Here is a 7,588-nt window from a genome sequence, read left to right as displayed (position 1 = left end):
GATCAAAGGGTATGTACAGTTTTATAGTCCTTTAGGGATGGTTCCAAATTACCCTCCAGAATGGTTATATCAGTTCACAATTCCACCAGCAATATACTAGTGTCCCAATTTTGCCACGTCCCTTCAAAAATACTGCCATATTGGCCAATCTGATAGGTGTGAGGTGGTACCTTGGCATTGTTTAATTTGCAATTCTCTAATCAAGATTGATATAGAATATTTTTTTCATATGATTATTGATGGCTTTACTGAAAATTGCTTGTTTATATCCTTTGACCATTTGTCAATTGGAGCTGTGTGGGCTTTTAAAAAACTAAACAGAAAAAAGTTAAATAAAAATAAAACAAACATTTTATTTATTTTATATTATATAAAATATAATATGAATAAACAAAATTAAAATATAAAAAGTTTATATTTTATTCTAAATGCAGTAAGAAGCCACTTGAATGTGTTGGGTTTCAGTACTGATATGTTTGATTTTGCTTCTAAGGAAAATACTTTGTATGGACCAAAGTAGGGAGAGAATTGAGAGATGAGAGTCTAAAATAGAGGGATAGCTATGGGACTCAACAGGAAGAAGGGGTATGTAGAAATGGCCAAGTTTGGCAAAGAGGAAGGGAACATGGGTGGGAGGGTTGGAAGAAATATGGAAGTGGATGGGTTTCTTGCATTGCCTGCTCTTTCTGGACCCTCAGGATGAGACCTGGGTGGGCGGGGGACCGTCTGGAGAGCCTAGCTAGCAGGAGATGTTCTAAGTTCCCTTTCCCTCCCTCTGATCCAGCCGATGCATGAATACTCTTCTGTTAGCTTCATAAATCTCCTTCTACTGAGATTATCCATTTTATAATATATATTATTTTTATATTATATATTAATATATATAAAGCCCTTTGCAAACCTTAAATTAATATATACATAGATGTGTGAATGTATTAGCTTTTATTATTATTATTATCATCCTCACTCCTTGCCCCCAGCTTTCCCCTGCCTTCTTATCCTCTCCCCTGCTGTTTAACGTGGATATTTGCCAAGGATTGTATTCCCTGGGCTTTCTTCCTGGTGGATTCTTTCTCCCTTGGCAATCTCCCTCCCTCCCATGGCTTTTTAACGACCACTCTCTATGCGGGGCCTGGCCTTAAGTCATTTCCCTGGAGGAAGTTCCTTATTGGCTCACAGCAGCCCAAGCTCCACTCCACGCCTCCCTCCCTCAGTGCCTTCAGCCATCCCCTTTCTGGGATGTGGGGGGAAGCTCTCACTCCCTTTTGCCTTTTGTCTTGCTGTTCTTTGCAAACTTCCTTTCCACCTCTCACTTCCCACTATTATATTACTGTTTTTTTTTCAGGTACTCTGAGCTCTTTATTCCCTTAACTTAAAAGCATTTCTATTATGATCTAATTTGGCTTTTTTCCCTCAATTATAGATCACCGAACAAGCACCTTTCACCTGATGGCTCTTTTCATGACAAAACAAAACAACACAACACAAACATGGTTATCAATAACTTCTAAAATTTTTACATTACCTATATTTCTGCTCTTATCCCTTCACCTCCTCAGTCAAAATATCAAAACGTTAAAAAAATAGTTAAAATTTTCAAATAATCAACTAAATTAATTGGCATTTTAATTTAATTAATATAAGTATAAAATATAAAAATAAAAAATTTTAAAGAATTAAATAATTAATGGATAAATAAAAATAATTAATTAAAAAACTAGTTTAAAAAGTAAAACCAACATATTGACATTATAGTTTTCCACACCCATAATGCCGCACCTTTTTAAAGAAGAATTTTTTTTTTTGGGGGGGTTACCTTTCTAAATCAATCACTCAATAAACAATAATTTAGATCCTACTATGTGTCAGACCCTTTTCTTTACGGATGGGGCTGTTCTTTTGTAAAGGCAGAGCTTAAAAGGGAGGAGGCATGGAATAAATGAAAGGTGGAAGACCAGCAAACCTCCAACAACTTTAATCCACAACTAGAATTGGTTTCCAAATTCTGCATTTGGAGAGAAAAGAGTCCAAAAAAGAAGCCTCACTAGCCTGTCCCTACCCTGTTCCTGATTATGAGTATCCTTAAAGCAGAGTTTTCATTAGCAACATGATTAAGCTTTAATGTAATTGGGATCCAAATGACAGCCTTAATCAAAGGGGGGGGGCATCTAAAGCAAGAGAAGGAGAAAGTTATAGTAGCTTTAATCACAGAGAACCAATTTTAAGGAAAAGGTCGGGACAATGAAGTTGTCTGAAACATTTTTGAGGAGTGGCCACACTTTTGGAAGCCAGTAACAGGTCCTCCGTAGCACACGGGATTCACTGAGATTCTGCTGGTTTTCATCTGATGTAAATGCAATTCTAAGTGCTCAAAGTCCTCTTGGATTCCATTTTAGGCTTTTCCCTTTGCTGGTTTATTGGTGGGAATCACATGAGGTAAGAGAAATGAGAGTTTAAGTAAGGTTGGATTTGAACTCAGGTCTTCCACATTTCAGGCCTGGTATTCTATCCAATAGGCCACTAGCTGTCCAGTGTCCTGATTAAGGTCCAAAGCGAGTATTCTCTTTTTTTTATGTCTTGTTTGATGAAGGAATCAAGGCAAAAGGAGTTTGAGTGATTTGTCTTCCAGTTGCTGGTGGCAAAGGCCAGATTCAAGATGAGAATCCAAACCGCCATAATACCAGCCCAAGACTTTTTTCTGCTCATCCTTGGGATCTCCACATTAGATTTTTAGCTTTTATTTCTCTAAAGCAATCGATTTCTCTTCATTTCTTGGCGTTTCTATTAGGAAAACTCTGATTTTGAAACAGAAATGATCAGTGTTCTAAGAATGTCATTGACCACAGAAATCAGAGCAATGAGTCGTGTGTTCATGCTTGGCTTGGGCAAGTTACTTCTCTGGGTCTGGCCTCAGTGCCTCTAAAGGTCCTTCCGTCTCTGACAATTACTCTAGATGGGCAGCCAGGAGGGATCCTCAGCATCCCCTTAAGAGCCATCATGTGTCTATCGGTTTGCAGAGGACTTGACATGTTAGATAGCGCTGGATCTTCACAACCACCTGGGGATAGAGAGGCTACTCTTGGACTCCTTTTATAGATAAAGAAACGGAGATGCAGAGGTTAAGCGACTTTTCCCGGACCACAAAGCGAACTTATTATCCGAGGAAGGATTGGAACTCAAGTCGTCCAGATTCCATCGCCAGCACTGTGTTCATGGCGCTGCCCCCGTGCCATCAAATGTAGGTTCAAATACTGTCTCCAACGTTTACCAGGTGTCTGAACATATGTAAGTGGATGAATTCCTCATCTGTAAAATGGGAGGAAAATATTTTCTCAGAGGTGATTCACAGGATAAAATGTATTAAAAGAACGTATATATTAGCCATTATTTTAATTTGTTAAACCATCGAGCATTTATTGGGCAGAGCATTACTGCAGTTTTTTGAGTCTATTCAAAGACTTTCTGGAGGTCTCTGAGATGTATTGTTTGGATAAGTTGAGTTCTATCAAGAAAACTCTTGGGGTGCCTGATTATGAAAGAGAAATGACAACGATAAGATTTGCAAGTAAGAGCCATTGTGCAATGAGTCCAGGAACCAGGACTGGATTTCTTTGGATGCTGCAGAGTTGTTGGAATTGGGAAGAAAGGTGAAATTGCCACACACCTCAGAACCTCAACAGACACATTCCTTTTCTTCGTCCACATGGACGGCTTCCTTTTTAAGCATCATAATATTTTGTAGCTGCAAATTATAGTTTTAACATAAGAATGTAATGGTCATGAAAATCAAGTTTCAATTAGCTTATCTAGAATGGCAGTGTTTTTATTTGCTGCTTAATGTTAAATTCTAAAAAATAAACATAAGAAAAGTCCTATTAGGGAAGTTTTATACCCCTTTTAATAATCTAATATTGCTTTTAAAAACAGGAGAAATGAAAGTTCAGATGGTTTAGGGATAGACACTTGGTATTATTTTTTTTATGGTGAGAATATTGTTTTAAACAGCCTTACTCAGATATAGCTCATTGTTTTTGCTTTGACTTAGATGCCAAAGTGACTGAATAGAACAATTATAGGTATGATCTAAATGGAAAAACTGACTTATTTTGAGCTACTCAGAGAATGGAATATAATTATTATATCATATTATTCATGCTTATGATAAACATTAAAGACTGCTTCCAAACTAATTTCAAGTCACAGGGAATAAATGATGTTTATGTATTTGGTTAATTTTTAAGGACCATGAATGAAGAAAAAATTCTCAAGTGTATTATATAAGCATTAAGTATAATCTGACTCTTTGAGCTTGTACTTCTTAATGACCTGTATAGATTGTATAAATAAAGTAAATGTCTAGAATAAGGTATCAGTATTTTGAGATGGAAAATGAAAAATTTGGAAAGTGAAGATTGTTTAGTAATCTGAATGTTACTTAAATAAAAAGGGCACCTTCATAATGGAGAAGAGTTGCTATTTCAATCTTTCATATTAATGTGGCAAAATAGCTTTAAATAATAAGGAAGATCACAACTAAGTCTCTGATTAAGTATATTATGATTATCTATTGCCTGTGGATAATAATGGATTGGTAAGATTGAATCTTCAACTGTCATTTATTTTTATTGATTTATTTATTCATATGATCTTGCTAGTTCTCCCTTAAAATTTGATCATTTGGGGCATTTATTCCCAGCATCTTGCTATTTACCTGAAGAGGTCAACTAGTTTTTTTCTAATACTTGCACACTATCAAAAAAAAAAAAAGAATGACTGACAGCTGATAAATTGTGCTTTGTTCTCTACATTTAATCAATTCTTGCCTTGAATTCTCTTATCTGCTCTTTCACCTCTTCTCCCAAACCCCCAACCCAACAAAAAAATAGCAATTTGCTTTCCTGATCTCTTTATTATTTAAATGAAAGGGAAAAAACTCCTCAATTTCGGTTTCTCTTATGCTACAATGAAGTACATTGCATCAAAATGATTTCTGGTTATTGGGTATTTATATACTTCTTAAGCATGTTTCATTGTCTTAAGCTTTATCTTGGAACTGTGATTTTGAAAAATTTAAAAAGTGCCAATAGACTAAAGTGATGGGTCCAAAAGATGCATATGGGAAGTAGCAAGATAAAATGGATTTAGTTTTAAAAAATCTTAATAGTTATTCAGAACATTTTAAAATCTAAAATAAGATTTCAATGTTCATGATTCTGTTTATTATAAACACACATCATTTGCTTCTATTTGACCTCATACAATGAATGTGACAGATATTCTAAAGAGCTCTTCGTTTTAAAGAATATTGTTGGATATTAATAGATATTCAACTAAAAAAGACAGTTATCACTTTTATGCAGAAAACTGTGAATCATCTTTCACACAGCAATATGTTTATTTTAGGTGTTCTGCGACATCTTCCACCTCCAGGAGTCTCCAGCCCTCTTAGCAGGTGTCAGAAATATCCCGAATAAAGTGTAACGTTTTTGCATTGAGCTTTCTGATTCTATTTTAGGTTATTTTTAAATAGTGTGCAACTTCCTGCTGGTTCTATTTATAACAAAGCTTGGAGACAAGTTGCAAAATCGACCTTAAAAAATTTTACTTCCAATGGAAAAAAAATAACCAGAACTATGGTAATTTCTCAAAGCTAGCGATGAGGGGCAGGCTTAGCTTTGAAGGAGGGGAAGGGAACGCATTCCATTTTCGAGGGATACTTGGAGAGGTGATTCAAAACTTTGCATTTCGAGGTCGTATCAAAAGACCGCAAAGCAAAGCGGAAAAAAATAGCTTTCAGGCTTGATTTGGCAAAGTACCCGTTTGAACCAAACTCCAATCCAACGCAGCAATTCGATGTAACTAGGGGAAACCTTTTTTGCAGGACCGGGGACCTAGGCAGGGTGGCGGGAAGCAAAGTTGTAACTTAAAAAAAAAAGTTTTATGGAAAATGTTGAAACGCACTTTCAAGAACAGCTCGGCTCTGGCGAGCTTCGGGACCTAGCGAGTAATATTTTCCTGGCACAGTAGTCAACCTGCCTGAAATTGGTCAGTCCAGGACATCTATCGCCTGCTTCCTAAACTCACGGTCCCCGGAGAGCTAAATCTCTGCTTTAGGGAGCAATGCGGAAAGATGAAGGGGAAAGTGGGAGGGGAGATTGCTGCCAACAAGCGAGTTGCGGTCAGATGACAAAGGTGACCTGCAGGTTGGGGGGAAGGGGGACGCGCGGTGCAATCCCGTGCACCGCCTGAAGATGCTCCCTTTAGGCTGGGACGTGCGCATATCCGTGCCCGGGTCAGTGGACGAGAAGGACGTTTGCGGGAGTGTTTAACCCTCACGGCGGGTCCCCGTCTGCATGCATGCATACGCACATGCACACATGCAGCCCAGCTCGAGCTACTTAGGCACTTTGGAGAGGGAGTGTGGGATGGGGTGGGGTAGTGGAAGGCACGTGGCGTGTGGCTGGGTGGGCGGTGTCCCGGATAGGGACCCTCTGGCTAGGCTTCCCGTAAGGCGAGGCGGAGATGGAGAGGCGGGGGAGGTGGGAAGAGAAGGCGGCTGGCTGGGATGAAGGGGAGGGGGAGTTTGTGAAGAGAGAAGTGTGTGGGAAGCTAGCGCGCGCCAGCTCTCCTCTTTCCCGCCCCCCACCCACCCCCGGGGCTGCGACTGCTGCGGGGCATGCGCGGCTCCGCGCGGCGTTACACAAACATGGCGGCAGCGGCGCCAGCGTGAATCCGGGCGCCGGACCGACCCAGGTGACAGAACCACTTTAGCTTCCACGGGCCGCTCCGGGACCTCCTGAGGAGGTGAGTCGTGACTTTTGCCTCAGCCAGAGGCTTATTTCTCTGGAATCTTCTCCGCTTGGCTCCCGCTGGGGAGGCTGGTCGCCATCGGTTTGTGTGTGTAAGTGTGTGCGTGTTGGGGGTGGGGTGGGTGAACCCCCATCTCGGTTCGGCTGTCTTGCCCTGGGAACGCCCCCTTCACAACCGCCGGGCGGCGCGCGCCCCAGGCCGGCTGGGGTTGGGAGGGGAGTTCGGGCTCCGCCCCCCTCCCTTCTCCCCTCTCCCGCGCTCCTCTGAGGCACCCCCCCTCTAAGGTGGGTGGGCGGGAGGTCGGGGTGGGCTTGCGGCGCCCGAGTTGTTCTACCCCCCCAACCCCGCCCCTCCTGTACCCGGCTCGCGCTCGCTTGCTCTCCTCGGCTCCTGGCTCCCGGGGCATTCTGCATCTCCGGGGCGTCCAGCTCGCGCCTTCGCTCCCCCCAACTCCCCAAAGTGTCCGCTTAGGGAGAAGCTAGAAGAAACGCACTCAGGTGACCCAAACACCGAAGAGGTGAACGTTTCTTTTCTTTTCCGGACCCCGGGGTGGGGGTGGGGTGTTCCTCTCCATGCAGCCCTCTGTACCATCCCGGGCTGGGGCATCTCCCGGGTGGGCTTTTGGCATATCCCTCCTTCCTTCTCTCCTTCCCCTCTCCTCTACTCACATTTTTTTCTTGCATTTGAAACCTGGGGACTGGACACCCCCACCCTAAACTTTCCTCCGACGGGATACCATCGTAGTTCATTCCCCCACCTCCCATTTTCCCTAGACAAA

General features: G+C 41.7%; 1 protein-coding gene across 4 annotated transcripts in view; it reads left to right on the top strand.

Annotated features, from left to right (window-relative positions):
* The first annotated feature begins 6,641 nt into the window (after positions 1 to 6,641).
* Positions 6,642 to 7,588, top strand: part of SCML2 (Scm polycomb group protein like 2) — a 157,812-nt gene continuing 156,865 nt past the window's right edge. For 2 of the 4 annotated variants that reach the window (XM_007500826.3, XM_016424760.2), the window contains exon 1: positions 6,642 to 6,804. The gene's annotated coding sequence lies outside the window, so the exon portion shown is untranslated. Of the gene's footprint in view, positions 6,805 to 7,197; positions 7,328 to 7,588 lie in introns of those variants that run through there. The other 2 variants (XM_007500827.3, XM_016424759.2) reach the window with 2 other exon arrangements.

This window comes from Monodelphis domestica, chromosome 8, assembly GCF_027887165.1.
Source record: "Monodelphis domestica isolate mMonDom1 chromosome 8, mMonDom1.pri, whole genome shotgun sequence".
Taxonomy (NCBI): domain Eukaryota; kingdom Metazoa; phylum Chordata; class Mammalia; order Didelphimorphia; family Didelphidae; genus Monodelphis; species Monodelphis domestica.
This window is presented reverse-complemented; position numbering and strand designations above follow the sequence as displayed.